We start from the raw sequence: 13,957 nt of genomic DNA, 5'->3' as shown, positions 1-13,957 counted from the left end.
TTAAATCAGGAACTGGGTGGGGTTGTGTTCTACCACCATTTATATGGACCATTGTGATCAACCTCCTTTTAAAGAACACAGGAAGGGCGATGATAGTACCCGAAATAGAGCGGAGAAGAAAAATTTTGGTCGACTTGACGATTTATACATTTCAGATGAAAAGTTTAGCAAAATAAATAAAATTTTTGAAATTGTACGAGTTCAGGGTGCTAGAATTGGTTTGAGAATCTATGTTAGTAAGCATTCGTCGCTAAAACTAGGAATAAGTGAAGATGAAAGGGTGGTTTTGGATAACGAAAAGATCGATGAAGGTTTTTTAGTGATTGGTATGGAGGTGGAGCGTGCTTAGATGTGTTGGGCTTAGGCAGTTTCGTGCTGCGGTGCTTTGTTTAGTATTAGTAGTAATATTGCTAATGCTAGTAAAGTGCTCCAACTATTGCTCCAATTGAAACTACTGGCAAGGCTAAGGATATTATGAAAAGAGCATCAAAAGGGTGTCAAAAGGATACATAGTAATATTTTTGAAACGGCTTACTGTATAAAGGTGATGCTTCTGGGACTTCTGGGATTTCCCAGAGGTTTCACAAGTCTCAGAATTTCGCATCAAACTATAAACAAGCAGAGATGAAAATGAGTAGGACTGACAACCCCACACCTTCTCAAGACCAGAGCATAACTTGTACTTTACTGAAAGCAAGAAATATTTAAATGCCGTCACTAATCTTACAGTCATAAATAAAAATCATTAATATTTTAAGTAATAAATATTAGTATGTGTACATTAAATTGAAAATCCTCGCTTAATCGTTTTTGTATTTTTTGTTTTTATTTTTTTTTCAGTAAAATGAAAATTATGTTCTGATCTTGTAGAGGCATGGGGGTCGTCAACCTTTTCTACGTTGTTTTCTGCTCGTTTTGAATTTGAATCGATTATTTGTTGTAGTTTCTTTTTTTTTTTGGGGGGGGGGGTCATTTATTTGTTGATAGTAATTTGTGGTAGTTTTAAGCTTGGAAGACTATTTGACTTTATTTCTTCTCGTTTTTAGTTTGACGAAGCTCTTTAACCTTCTTTCTGTTTTTTTCACATTATTTGTATGTTATTTTTTCAGTTTATAAGGGATTAAAATTAAACCCTTGAAAGTTTGTCAATAAAAATAAATGACGAGTATTGCTTTTTGTTTCTATTGAATAAAATTTTGTGAAATTGGCAGTCTAGAAGTTTCCAAACTAAAAAATGATTATGTTGCGAAGATTCTGCCTATTACTTGTCCTAAAAATGCATACTGTTCTCGACTTTAGTTTGAATGATATTTATTCCAGGTCACAGCTTGGGTGCTGGAGTTGCAGCCATTCTGTCGTTACTTTTAAGAAGCAGTGGCTCTCCAAGGCTATCCAATTTAAGATGCTTTGCCTTTTCTCCTCCAGGTATCAATTTTTCATCTTCCCTTCATTAAGTCAGGGATAATCTTTAGGATCCCTAACTGGGGGCTTTCCCTCTCTAATTGTAAAAGTGTATGCAATATTAAAAAAAAATCGCACCAAAACTGTAAAACGTCAAGTTATTTCTGTGCCCAACTCCATGGGTTTTGCTATCCTCTTCTATTTTGTGATTTCCTCTAGCTAAAGAATGAGAACCTTCTCTTGCGTTTTCTCTTCACAACCTTTCTGCCGCATAGACTCCTTGTAACTTTGCATAACTCTAATTGTTTGGTGCATATTAATTGTCATGTATTGCTTATAAGTCAGGTTTGCATGTCCACACCTTTAGCTTAATAAAGATAAGCCAATCACTCGAATGAAAGCTGTTGTCTTTTTGGTCATTTTTCTAAGGAGTTTTTAACTGCAGCGCATTAGCAGAGTTTATATAACACTTTGAACAAAATTTAAAATACATCTCACCTAACCAACTTATCATTTTTTCTGCTAAAATTTCTTTGTCATCAACATGCATACCCACCGCAGATTATATGCTACAACATAACATTCCAGTTACTATACTTTCTATGGTATTACTATACTTTATATGGTATACACAATCCACAGCAAACATTGGTAATTGGGGTGTTAGAAAGTCGGTCGAGGTCATTCACATAGATGAGGAAGAAGGTTGGCCTAAGAATAGAACACTAGGGTTCTATGCACTAATATTAAGACGCGCCAGCTACATTTGCGGTGTTGTTGCTAAAAAGAAGGAAAAACAAAAGAATTAGCAACAAGTAGACAGGAGGGAGGCAAAAAGATACTTTTTTTTTTACAAACGACAGTCTTAGCTCTCAAGAGCCCTCGTTAAGAAACAAGCTTGGTGCTCTCTCTAGTCCCTTGGGAAATGACTGAAAGTTATGAAATTTGTTAATTCGTCATGTATATTAATTCTTTTTGGCAAATGTATGGGAATTCCATTTATGGAATTCTCTATAGGGGTCAGGGTTGCCACCTGCTCCTGTCCAAAGTGTGCTATTTTTCTCGAGAACAGGGTGCTACATAAGTGCTACACAAAATTTTTGCTAAATATGCAATTTTCGCGTAATCCTGCTTGGTGTTGATCAATTAAAACTTTTAGTCGCGTTTTCGATCACACAAAGATTACAGCATTTCTACGAATACCTTTGTTATTTTCACTAAAACATTGTACGCACATGCGTAATAAGCTGCGTGGCGCTTTGAGTTGCCAGCGATGGAAAAATTGTACTCTTTTTAGTACTTTTTTTCAAAGTAGTGAGTTGGTAGTGCATTTGAAAAAAGTAGTACTTTTGCAGTACATTTTAAGAAAAGCAGTACTTTTTGAAAATAAATGTACTCTTTCTTCCAAAGGTGATCTAGTTGAATTTTGTCATAAATATGTTATCAGATTACCTTAAATTTAGTATTTGTAAGCTATTCAAATGAAGACAGCTATACAAAATTACAAAACATCTAAATGTCTAAAAACATTTGTTTTTGATATGTTATTCAAAACTTCCAAAAATTATTTCAAGGTGTTTCAAGCGGGATCACACAAGGTTAAAATAAATTATTGTTAGTAAGAATCTTCAAGCCCGGCTTCATTTTCCAGACGCCTGGGGCTTCCGGACAGTCAAGCCAACCCTTCCGCATTTTCATGATAATTATGATAGCTAATGTCACTGTCTACCAGTGTTTCCTAGATTTCCCTTTCAAATATCTATCTTTGCTTCACAGTCGCAGCTGTCAATCAAAGCCAGGCTTCACCTTTCGGATTCCAGACAGCCGTTTTTGTCAAGATCTATTTTTCCTTATGCAGCATACGCGGCGCGTTTAGAGTACAAACTACGGCTGCGACAGTGCAGAACGTCTTCTTGCACCTTCTTACTCATATTTGAACTATGTTTTCGAACCAGTTTTACTATAGCTGTCCAGTTTATCAAGTTGCAGTTGCATTGCATTACACACTGCATACAATTCGAGAGTAGTTTACGCTAATTTCGAAAAGTCTTTATCTTTCAGTGAACTGAACTTAGTGAACTGAGGTAGTTTTTAGAGGCAAAGATTTCCGAGGCTAAAGGTTTTTTCTAGCAGAAAAACAAGAGAAAAATACCCCCAGATTTAAGCAATGCGTGAAGCATGTGGTCGAAAGTAGGACTATTATATGAATCATCTAGCAAAACTAGGCAGTAAAGAGGCTTTAAAGGCACAGTAAACTTGACTAGGCAACTTTCGGCCATCAAACCGGCCAGGGGGGCTTAGATAAATGTACAGGGACTTATTGTCGACAGGACCCCCCTTCTTTGTTATCTCGAAACCCCTCCTTATTGTTCCCAGAGCTAGCTGGCAGGCCCTTGCCCCTTATGCACTGTAATTATGCACTTATGTACTGTCAAAGTTCGCCTTTTTACGTGTAGACCATAGTCAAACGTCACACCGGTAAAACGGCGCGGGCTCAATTCCTAGTTGCGGCACACAAACCTTATGCTTTTTTTTCTACTAAACCAAAAATCGAATTTTCGGAAACTGCCCGGAAACTGCAATGGTCGTAACTAGAATTTTTCTTACTCTCAATATCGACTCAGGGCACATTCTTGATATGTCAGCTAGCTCCCTGAGTCAACTTTGAGTCAAGTTTACTGTTCCTTTACGGATGCCCAGCTTTTTTTTTTTTTATCCAAATCACTGGTTTATTAGAGATCATTTTTTATTGTACTACAGATAATTTTCGAAAAAAATAAGAATGACTCTTGAATCAGTCGCAAAAATCTATTTTCTATTCCTCATTTTGATCGACGCCAGTTGCGTTGCTACAAATGAGATTTATGTTCGTGGATCTCGATGCTCCCTTCCACTTCTGGAATGAAAGACGAAGACTGTCATCTATTTTCCAGGAGTTGCTGCTTCCAGCATCGGTGGAGCATCTGATCACATATTGCTTTGCAAACATCAGTGCACTCACAGTTTCAGTTTGGAGACGATTTCTAATTTTTGTTTTCAAACTGTTCAAAATAGAAAATTGCCTTTCTGCGCTTGCGCTGGAATGAGGAAGAGCACACAATGTCAACATGAACTTGGAAATTTCCAAATATACTGGCCTAGATATGCAGTCCTTGACGTCACTCAGCTGCTTCCAAAAGATTCCAGGATCATCGCTGGGTTCAAATTTCGGGAGATCCTCTTTTACTCGGCCAGCTTAGTCTATTGAACTTCCAGCTTATCTCGTAGAGTGTCACTTTCACCTTTGCTGTCGCCAAGCAGGTTCGGGAAATGGATCATGAGTGGAACAATAGTATCCACTTTTCCAGAAACGGCCACGGTAGGATCTATACAACGAAGGTTCACCATTGTTTCATCTTTGTAATCAATTCTTATTGATACCTGCAAGCACATTTCGACGAGAAAGCTCAAACAGTTTGTATGGATTGTTTGCACTTGCTGCCTATTCAGCTGACCTGCGCTAGACGATGTAGCGATATAGTTCAGGGTGTTCGGCCCAAGCTTGAGCTCCTCCAGTTTTAGGAAATTTGGTGGAGTTAGTTTGACCCTGAATGGATCTCCTGCGATTGCTATTGCTTCTTTTGTCACAAAGCATCTCAAAAGAGCAAGATAGGTCACTCTGGAACTCTGCAAGAGCCTATGAATGGGAGTTTTACTGCTCTGGAACTCTATATTCAGTTCGTTTACCTTTTCAAGGACAAAGGCAATAAAGTACAGGTAACCTTTAATCTTTGGGTCCTTCATACAAGCCAAAATCCGACTTGCCTTTTCTTTCGAAGATTTATCTCCTGCTGCATCACCTTCTCCGTGGCTTGCGATTCTCTTGACAGAGGCATCCAATGATAGCCATCTTGTGTTTGCCACTTGAAGTAGGCGGTGGCTCTCTACACGTGCAAATTCTTGACACTTTTTAAACTCTTCCTGGCGCTTTGGGCTGCTTGCAATATAGTTTACAATGTCGTGATCGGATACTTCCAAACCCTCTGGTAGCTTTTTGGCGGCGTATGTTGTACATAACGCGAGCGAGTGACTTGTTCAACCAAGAATGAACAAATTTGGTACTTCCTCTTTAAGCAGCACCCCTAGTCCTTTCACAGACCCAGTATTCACACTAGCATTATCGAAGCCTATACCCATTAAATTTTGTATAGGTATACCAAGGTCCGAAAGACATTTCATAATCAGGTTCTTCTGGCCGGCACTTGACGCGTCGTGCACGTCAAGAAGACCCAAAAAACTTCACGAACATTGTAATTAGCATCCACATACTTTGCAATGATGACCAAAACTTTGGTCCATAACTTGTCCGTAGATTCATCTACAATAATGGCGAACTTGTTATTCCTTAACCAATTTGCAAGCTGCACTTTTTCCTCTGTGGCAAGAACATTCTTGATTATTCCAGTTGTCTTGGTTCTATGCTGTATTCTATCTTGGTTCTATAAACTGATGCTGTTTGCCAAGCATTAGCCTCGTCTAATGCTTGGCAAACAGCATCAGTTGGGAAACATGATTTCATGACTTGTAGCAATGAGTCAGTTTTTCTTATAGAAATATCCTCTTTGGCAACCAAACCTGCCAGGCGTAACTCAGCATCTTTAACTGAACCGTCAAAAAGCTGCTTCTTCTGCACTTCCGGTTTTTGCACAAACTGGTCAACAGGCAATGTGCATTTCATAGCCTGTACGTTTTGCTTGTGAAATATAGACTTGACATGTCTTTTGACATTGTAGATACTTCCTCGAATATCTTTCTTGCATAAATTACAATGAGCATGCTGACTGTTCATATCAGATTTACTAATAAACCCGCCTAGTTCAGGATCCATTTTCCACTTATCACAGAATTTATTTCGATTTTTGATTTTTCTGGGCATGTTGGATATTTTCGGCTTCTTCTGGTTAGTACTCTGTTTGTTTGGCTTCAGACTACTCTTGCGTTTTCTCGCTTCTTGATTATCAGTTGAGCTAGATTCGGAGGTTTCTTCATCATCAGATGATTCAGAAGAGGAAGGGGAACTGTCGATTTTTACAACTGATTCAGAATCAGAAGACGAATCGGATTTATTCTTGTTCTTATTGGCTAGGAACTGAGTCAATGTACTTTGTTTCATGGCTGCAAAAAAAAAGAAAAACACATTTGAACAAGCATGTGTTTCAGTCAATGGCTGAAAATTAATGGGATCAAAATTAAAAGAACAGCTTTTTGTTATTTAGATTGAGATTGATAGACAGGGTCTCCAGGTTTGTAGGCCTACCACAACATATGCAGCATTTGTTTGTTAAATATTAATATACTGGGAATTTTTAGTTTGAAACAAAACCTTAAAACCATGTAAAAATTACAGAAGCCTTAATAACAACTTTGGCACCCGTTTCTAGGTGGCATTAGTAACAGTAACAGAACTTACAAAATAAATTTCCGATCTCATTAGTAATATGTAGAAATGTCACCAAATGTTGACTTGACACTTTGATAGTAGCCTACCCGCTACCTCATTCTTACCTGGTTTTTAGTTTTTTGTCTAGTTTAGTTGCTCTGAGGGAAGCACGCTTCCACAAATGTTTGAATGAAAACCAATGAAAACATAAAACAATCTTCAAACCATAAAAGAAAATACTGATTTCCACTTCAAATTGAAACAGACAGTAGTTCAAGCCACTTTTTGAGATTTGTATAGCCCAGACAAAGGATTTGAGGAAATATATTGTAATGTGTCAAGGTATCATCTAAACCTGTTGAACGAACATTTTGTGACATTTTCTTGAACCAGACAGTTAGATCGGTAGTTTGTTTACTTATTATTTTATTTCAGTGTTATAAATTCCCTTCTATGATTGTACAGTCCAGTTAGAGCACATCTCAACTCTTTCAAAGTAAAATAGACATAGAAAAAGCAATTCTGCTACTTAAAAAAAACAAATAATTTAATTGAGTTTGTGACCACAGCAGTTTTAAACAGGTCAGAAGGGCTTAAATTTGATTAGGAATTAAAAAAATATGATTGAAACCGTGAAAATACAGTTTTGAACAGGATAAATGGCAGGCGCTGACCTTTCATCTTCATCTGGACACAAAATGGAATTCTCCATTGCTTTGCTCAAAAACAAAGGCAGGGCAAAAAGCATTTGACATACCAAAAGATAGACATGGACTCCAGCTACAATCTGATCAAGAGAGCAAGTACACAAGAAAATCACGGAAGATGAAAGAATTGTTTTTAGCAATTAAGTATTGGTAAGTATGGTCCTAAAATGGCTAAAAGGTGCTAACCTAAGCCTAAGGTCACCCTCTTGTACCTGAATTCGCCTGTACACTTCACTCAGATGCTCTTGTATCATGATTTTTTTTTACCATTTCTTTCACCAGCAAAACTGAAATTATTGCAGTAAGCTGTCAGTAAGTCTCACCTGTCTACCTCCATTAAAATCCACACGTCAAGCACAATTTGAAATTGGCACCAAGCGAGTTTTCTTTTCCTGAGGAAAAATCAAGTTGCTTCAACAGAAGTTGAAATTCCCACTTAAGAGAACTTATCAAACTAGAAAGCTCAGCAGAAGATCCTCCTCCAGTCTTTTTAAATCCCCTCACTTGCTGACACTGGTCCTAATATTTTTTTTCCCGAAAATTGTAGCACTAAGGTGCTACATTTTTCCAGACTTTCCGAAATAGTGCTACATTTTACCCTGGTCGTGCTACGGTGCTACATAGGCAAAAATAGTGCTACAATTAGCACTATAGTGCTACAGGTGGCAACCCTGATAGGGGTAGGGTATATTCGCAGGAAAAGATTTTATATGATTTTTCTTCCTAGGCTATGATCTTTGTCATAGTTACTGAATATCCAAAAGTAAACTGGTTTCATTCGAAGGCTCCTAAATTGAAATCCTTAAATAACAGCATTGACTTCCAGTGTTTTATAGTTCAATTTTCAATAGGCGGTACAATGAACCAAAAAGCAGCGATAGATTCTGAGGACTTCTGCATGTCGGTCGTCATCGGGGACGACATAGTCCCGAGGCTCAGTGTCTATTCGGTGAACCTTTTTATAGAACAAATTTGGCGTGAACTTAAGGAATGTCAGATCCCTAAGGTAAGTTTTCTTTTATAGCATTAAATAGGTGATGCTTGATAAACTGGAAGACCTTTTTCGTATCTGTTGGGTAATAAATAGTTAAATTTGGTGTAGAAAAAAAATGTATTTTTTCAGCCTTGCTATTCTACTTTTAACATCTTCAATGCTCTCACCGTTTTTACTAATAACACAACCAAGGTAAGTGAAGCTGCCCACCTGATCAATCTTTTCGTTACCCAACGTCACCTTTTTATCTTCACTTGTTCCTAGCTTTAACATTAATTTTAAAGCCTATTCTTTCACCCTGAACTCGCAAAACCTCTAAAAATTTCATTCAGTTTACTCACTTTTTCATCTAATATGCTTATATCATCAGCATAATCTAAGCCCAGAAGAGTTTTTCCTCCCCATTTGATTCCATGGTCTCCAATTGCCTTTCCTCTCCTCCTTAAGACAAAGTTCATCAATATGATCTATGTAAATGGGGATAGAACACAACCATGCTTAACTCTTGATTTAACACAAGACCAGCTGCTGACCTCATTTCCTGCCTTAACCGCAGCAGTATTATTCTTGCACATAGCACAAATCACTTTAAAGTATTTGCTGGTATACCATGTAAAGATAATACCTTTGCTAAAGCTCTTCTATCAACAGAATCAAAGGCTTGCTCATAATCTATAAAACTGAGGACCATAGGTGTTTGACAACGAAGGCACTTCTCAATTATTAACCTTAAAGTGAAAACTTGGTCGGTACATCCTCTACCTTTGACGTCGAGAAGCGGGATTGAATCGATCACAAACGAAAGATTGTCGTATAACTCAAGAGAGTGCCATCAAAATCAGTTGTAGGCGTATAGCACACGGTTAACGACAATTTGGTGTGGTGGTTGCTTGCATTGGTTGTCATGAAATTTAAAGGTTCGGATTCGAAGCTTATCGTTGACGTTTTGTTAGTGGTCCTTATTTCACGGGGATAGATCGCCAAGCCAACGCATAATTGTTTTTTTTTGGCTCGGCTGGGGGGTAGGGATCCCAGTCCCTGACTATTGGGCCGGATCGCAACAGGCCTACCCAATGTACAGTTCGAGATTTGACAAATAAGCTCTTTTTTAAGATATTGTAAGTCGCAGTAGTCATTTTTGAACTTTTAAAATTATGTAACCAGTCGGGCTTCTTTGTAGTCTTATAACAGTCTTGGGTGCCATGTATGTAATTTTTTTCAAACGAATTGTTGTGGCAATTTTGCCTGGACTTACTTTGAAACTCACTATTTTTGTTTTGTACTGATCAGAGTTTTCGTAGAGTGAAAACTTTTAATTTGGGGTCTTCTGCCATTGATGGAGTTGGCCCTATTCATCCTAAAAAAGGAAAAAAAAAATGAAAATGTTGACCATTGAAGTACAATTATGTTTGCAAATATGTAAGTGCACTTCTTTTGTGCCACATTTTTTTCGCAGTGGGAGAATCAAATCAAATAACAGTTTTTCTTGCGTAGCTAACTACTAGATTTGTATATTTATATTACGTATATAAGGTGGTTCGCCCCTTATCAATTCCTCTCTCTTTACACTAAAGGTTGAACTTTGTTCCAGTTCCTTAAGAATGACCCCTGAATCATAAAGGCCGTTTAAATAGAATAAATAGCTGTTTTGAAATTACTAAAATTACTTCAGGGTAAAGAGCGAGATAATGAGGAGAGGATGAACCACGCAAGCCCAAAAAGGTCCAATTCTCTGTTTAGTGTCAGTAAAAAATAAAGAAATGGTCAATGTCATAAATTTATAAAATTGCAAACGGTAAATAGTCAAACGATGAAAAATCGTAAAATTAAAGCAGGGAAAACAAATTTAAACAGAAGCCGAAGTAGCAAGAATTAGAATGATCGTAATAACAAAATAATCTCTAAAACTATAAGATAAAAGTGAACTATGAAGGGGGGGGTTATTAATTTAAAATTTCAACTATTTGAGGGATAAATGTTCTTTTACAAAGAACGTTATACGACTTTTAGTTGAGTTTTCCTCCTTTTTTCAAAAATAAGGTGAATTTGAAACTTGATGAAACCTATATATTTAAAATCAGCATACAATTCTAATTATTTTTATGTATATATTTATTCTTCTTATTCTTTTGATGTATCCACTCGTATCAAAATTCAGTTTTTTAGAGTTTCGTTGCTATTGAGCCAGGACGCTCCGTACAACAGTTTGTTACCACGAACTGTTTGAACTTGCTTCTTCCTCTTAAGCTTTTTTATCCTCCTATATTGTTGAGGTAACAAATGCAAATTTTCTTATGTATCACTATTCGCCATTGCAAACTGATTTTTCAAATTATTTCTCTTCTTAGCTCATCTTTTTCTTTTCTTCTTTTCATCATGATTTTAGTCAGGTCTTTAGTTTAAATAATCATCAAACATTCATTGGCCTCTAGTTTCTTCTTTTTTGGTGTACAAACCAAGGGTGTTTACATCTTTGCATAAATTCCTAAATTTTAGTTGCGTTTTGTATTTTTGCCCTTTTAAGTTTTATTTATTTTTGCTGAGTTAGTAAGTAATCGTAGCTTAAGGTACTGCAGGTGGTGAAGTGATGCAAATACTTCACTTTCATTTTGATTTCTTTATTTGTGGCTTCTTGAAATATTGATTAGTGCTTTTCTCTTATAACCAAGACGCATTGACATTTTGAAGGTTTATTTCATATTTCAGAGATTTTTGGGGATCGAGTTATATTGATTTTGGGACATCTGTATGTATAGTATTAGATGAATATTGCATCGCTTATTGTCTTTAACAGTATATTGAATGTCGCCATTTTATTTATATTCCAATTACTATAGTGGTTACCACTTTAAATCACTTTATTAAAAAGTTGCAAGTTCAGACAAAAGGAGCGCATATTTTCAGATTTAATTGATATTTTAAGTGTATTAATTAACGGATATAATAACATCTGAGCGTAAAAATATCCAATTGCCAAATTTACAAAGCCCACCTAGCTCTAGAACTGGTAGCTGACACTCAAACGCTAGTCCTCGGACATCTAGTCTAGTTAGTCATCTAGTCGGGAAAAACAGTTGTAGCACTATTTAAAGTCTTTTCCGTGTCTGATTCTATTGGAGTCATTATGTCATTCACTATATGTCTTACTCCATTGTAATGTTCGAACTGAATTTGGCTTTTCATGCATTTTTGTTTTACAAGTAATATGTCTTCAGGGTTCAATTTTGCTTTAAATATTCTGCATTTTTTTTAAATTCTGGCATTCTACCTCCTTCAATCAGCCCTGAGGAAGCTTCAAGATTCCTCTCGAAGTTCTGTTCTATAACCAGATCTGCTGACAGCCCAGTTCACTACCATAGTCATAAAAGATTTATATATTTCCAAGTGTCGAATTGGATTATTTATTCATATATAACAGGATTGGATCACTTGTCTATATTTCACATAGAAGTCTTGTTTTATTTTCAAAAGACATTCTTCCCACTGACCCAGTCTCTCTGCTCACAGGAACTACTTAATTTTGCCAGCCATTTTGAGGTACTACCTACAAATGTTTTTTTACAAGTGTTATAGCTCTAAAATTCATTTATTTCAATACAATACAATTTATTATTTTTTTGTCCTTCTTCTTGCACTATAATTGCAGACTTGCTCACAATGGCAACATAATGTGTTACGTGCTACCAAACTCTCTAGATGTGATCTTGAATTATCAGGATTTACTTCTCTTTTATACTTTTTTTAACATGCGTGTCAGCTTGTTTTAAGTTTCATGTCCCTTTTTTCTGCTATTTGCTATTTACCACTAAGAGTACCTTGATATGGAAATAATGGAAATAAATGGAACTTGAAGTTGATATCACCCCTTATTAACTAAAATAAGATAATTTGCTGGATTTTTTGTATTATTATTTATCCTTTCTCACTTCAAATCTTAAAAGAAGAATTTACTCCAAAACATGTCCTTCGTTTTGTGATGTATCATCTTTGCATTCAGTTACTATTGCCACATACTGTGTGGCAGAATGGACTCATCTCACTGAGTGGTGGTGATGTCAGTTTTCAGTATTCTAATAGGCGGATTTTTTTATCGGCTGACTATCAAAGTACCCCTCTATTTTTGTCTAATTCTTGCTGCATTATAATGTTAGTGTTATTCATTTCGGCTGAAATACCTGCGCAATAAAATAAGAAAAAATGTTGCAAGAAAATCTGTCTAATGCCGAAATTTCTAGTACAGGATTCCGTTTTCCAAGAAATACCAAGAAAGTGAACTTGGCAGTGGAAGAAACCTGGATCCAGAAAGAGGGAGACATCATCCTGAGGTGAGTGAATTGAGTGTTTGTTCTGAGGATTAATTTGTTTGTCAGGCTCACCTTAAGCAGTTTTCAAAAATAGTAACATGAGGGTAAATCTGAAATAAACGTTGCTTTTACTTGATTCTTTTTTCTTCAAGTAGTACGAACGTGGTAAAAATGAACTATTGGCCAATAAATTTATTTTACAAACAGCTTCGAGTTCAGATCATTTTTTGTTTTTTCGAATTTTAAAGGATATAAGAGTGTAAATAAGCAATACAAAATAACCAATTAAAGAAGCTTATAAACTAAAGAAGAGGATTGGGGAGTATTGGTATAGATGCACAGCGTGTTCAAGCTTATGTTGCGTTAAAATCCCATTGATATAATATTGTAGAAACAAAGTAGGGTTTTCAGTTTTATTTTTCAGGTAAATTTGAAGCATAAAACCGAATCAAGATGCATTGCCTTTATCCAGATTGTCAAAAGGGCATATTAAATTGTTGTCAAAAGGGCACATTAAATACAATTTGAAGCATAAAACAAAATCGAGATACATTGCGTTTATCCAGATTGTCAAAAGGGCATATTAAGTTGTTGTCAAAAGGGCATATTAAATATATTTTGAAGCATAAAACCGAATCAAGATGCATTGTGTTTATCCAGATTGTCAAAAGGGCATATATTATCAAAATTGTAGAAAATTTTATCCAATGAAATTATATATATATATATATATATATATATATATATATATATATATATATATATATATATATATATATATATATATATATATATACATATACATATACATATACATATACATATATATATATATATATATATATATATATATATATATATATATATATATATATTATATATATATATATATATATATATATATATATATATATATATATATATATATATATATATATATATATATGCGTGTGTGTGTGTGTGTATATATAGGAGGCCAAAATCAAGACTATAATAGAGAAAGACAGAAAAGGTGTAGAATAATCTTTTCTTAACCAGTGAAAAAGACTATGTCAGCTGAAAAATGGAAATAAAATTAATTTTAAAAACTATTTTTCCTCAAAAGATGGATTTTAAATAAAAGTAGATACTC

This window comes from Artemia franciscana, chromosome 9 (assembly GCF_032884065.1).
Source record: "Artemia franciscana chromosome 9, ASM3288406v1, whole genome shotgun sequence".
NCBI lineage: Eukaryota > Metazoa > Arthropoda > Branchiopoda > Anostraca > Artemiidae > Artemia > Artemia franciscana.
This window is presented reverse-complemented; position numbering follows the sequence as displayed.